This window comes from Suncus etruscus, chromosome 6 (genome assembly GCF_024139225.1).
Source record: "Suncus etruscus isolate mSunEtr1 chromosome 6, mSunEtr1.pri.cur, whole genome shotgun sequence".
In the NCBI taxonomy this organism is placed as follows: domain Eukaryota; kingdom Metazoa; phylum Chordata; class Mammalia; order Eulipotyphla; family Soricidae; genus Suncus; species Suncus etruscus.
In genome coordinates, this window is record NC_064853.1 from 69,941,497 (window position 1) to 69,944,529 (window position 3,033).

Genomic DNA, 3,033 nt, shown 5'->3' on the forward strand with positions numbered 1-3,033 from the left:
AGATTCTGCCCATTAAAACAGTTTGTTAGGTATTTAACATGCAAATACTTTTGATTTTATGAGAAAAATTATTGTAAGAACTATAGAGGACAAATAACAACTTTAGTGGTTCTCGTATCTTTTATAAATACCAGTTAGTAAGTCATGTGACACAGGAACCAATAACTAAAATTATACTTTATAGCTTGAACCAACAATCTATAAAGCCAAAGAGAATGAGGAGCTGGTTTAGCAAATATTCATCTGTCTTTCTAAAGATGCCCAGATTCAACTGCTCAATGGAATATTCAGGAAGTATTTCTAATAATAAAACTTAAACAATTATAATTGTGTGTCAGAGAAGGAATGAGAGCATAATGGTCAAATAAACTACAGTATGCACACTTACCTATGTATTAATGGAAAAGAATAATACCAGCTTTATCTGCAGATGTACTTGATTTCAGAACACTAGGATAAGTAAAACAACATGACAGGTGTTACGAGATATTTTTTCTGTTATAATTTATGTTAGAAAATGAAATATTTGATTGAATTGACAGCACTGCTGTTTAATAGGTCAAACATTTTAACTTTTGCTATTTCATATGGTTTAATCAACTATAAATGTGAAACATAAGAAATAATATTAGGAGATTTTTATTATACAGATGACTAGGAAATTGAGGTCTATAATGAGGATAGGAAATTTACTACTAGGGAAAGATTTACTGTTATCATTACTTTTACTTTAGGCATTCTAGTTTATAAAACTGTTAATGTTGGTTTTATGCATAAAATATTTTAGCATGATATGCTCCACCAGTATTCATTTTCCTGTAGCATTTTCCTAGAGTCTCTCCCCAAAAACCTCTCTATGATAAGTTTCCCACTGAAGACATTTATTTCCTTGCTATGTTTTTCTGTATTATGAGACTGTATATTAAATGAATTATTCTTTTTCTGTCCCTCTCTTTCTAATTACTTCACTCAGCATGACATGCTCTAGATTTGTAAAATGAAGATAATAAAACATATACTTATATACATTTGATACTTTTATGTTGTTTGTTTTGTTTTTTGTTTTTGGGCCACACACTGTGATGCTCGGGGGTTACTCCTGACTATGCATTCAGAAATTGCTCCTGGTTTGGGGGACCATATGGGACTTTGGGGGATTGAACCACGGTCGAACCTAGGTCAGCCGTGTGCAAGGCAAATGCCCTACCACTGCTCTGGCCCCACATTTGATACTTTAGAACTAAGATTATAGGTTTCCTAATTTACAACCAATTCTTGATTCAGATATTAAAAATTCTGAGTCAGGTTTATTGCTAATTTTTAGTGACATCTGAGAAATAAAATAATACACTTACTCTTTCATTTTGAAAGCACTTTTTTTAGAATTAAAACTTCAGATTTTATATAATTTATGTGGTGATGAGCAACTCTAAAAACATAAATTTATTAAAATAAATATTCAGCTAATGAAGTCATCTTCAGGCATTAGAAAGTTTTGTTAGCTTTTAGACTAGGTAGTCTGCCTTCGGGTACATTCCTGATTACACAAGAGTGTGTTATAAGTCTTTCTATGAAAGAGATTATGCTGATTAACTAAACAAAACATTTCAACAAAAAATATTTTGTATTATAATGCTCCTAAAGCTTTGTGTTCTTTGTTTTTGTTTTCTTTTTTTAATTTTTTTTTTTTTTGGGTTTTGGGCCACACCCGATAATGCTCAGGGGTTACTCCTGGCTATGTGCTCAGAAATCGCCCCTGGCTTGGGAGACCATATGGGACACCGGGGGATCGAACCGCGGTCCGTCCTACGCTAGCGCTTGCAAGGCAGACACCTTACCTCTAGCGCCACCTTCCCGGTCCCTAATTTTTTATTTTTAATTATGAGAACAAAGATGCAAAGAAAGAGGACAAGGTAAAGTTACAGTGGAAGGACAATCACCCATAGCATAATTCTCAGAAGTCCCCTTGCTGATATCTTAACTTTGAAATTTCAGCCAAAGAACATTAAGATAAATAAGACAGAATCCATGTACAATTACTTTGTCCCTCAAGTCCCCAGATTGTAACACATTATAATATTTCTTAACAGCACACAAGGCAATGTAAAGACATAAAACTTACATAACTCCTTAAACATTACAGGCATAGTATTTTTCTACATTTCCATGTACATGCATATTAGCTTAAGTTAACCTCAAATTTTAAGTGGGTTCTTTTTAAAGATTAGAGTCAAAGGAGCACAGTAAAAATGGTGTTAGAGTGGCAATTGTTGTTTGCACAGGCCCACCAAAATATGGGGGACATGGGAAGGAATAACCTTGGCCTAAATACAAAGAGACCCGACCCCTGAAGTTTCCTGGCACAAGACCAAATCTAGGCTCCAGGCAAGCTAGATCGTCTAATCCAAGACATTGTCTGTAGTGCCAACACACTTTTATTTTTCACACAGTCTCTGTTGTTGGTATCATGTTTCTCTATTAAAGATCCTGGAATCTGCATATCCTACATTGAAGTCAGGATGTGGAGCATCCTCTCGTTTCACCTCACAATCAAAGGCAATGCAGGGAGCCCTGTCCCGTAAACAGGTCGTTGTTGTTGTTAAGTCTTCTCAGTGTTAAGGGAAGTCTCTTTTGAGGAGGTCGATGTCTGAGCAGTGTAGGGTCTTTTGTGGTAGAGGATTGCTTCCAGGTGATGTTATAGAGAAGCCTGGATGTTTCGTGGATGGCTTCCCTGGTTCAGGGGTGAATGGAAAATGCCCTTCCTTCTGAGGACTGTGCCAGGTCGTTATGTCAATGTTCAGGGTCTAAGGTCCCTTTGCACTACAAGATTTGTGTGTTCCAATCTCTATTAAGTAGGATCTTATTTGTATGTATAGTATTTTCCCATTTTAATGTGCCTATGCAAAAAAGGAGCAATGCCACGTGGTGTAATTGGCGCATATGGGGGCCATAAAAACAAGTCCAACTGATTCCCATGATATGGTTCAATCATAAGCATTAAACTGGGGGACTCTTTCACCAAAATTCCTTGTT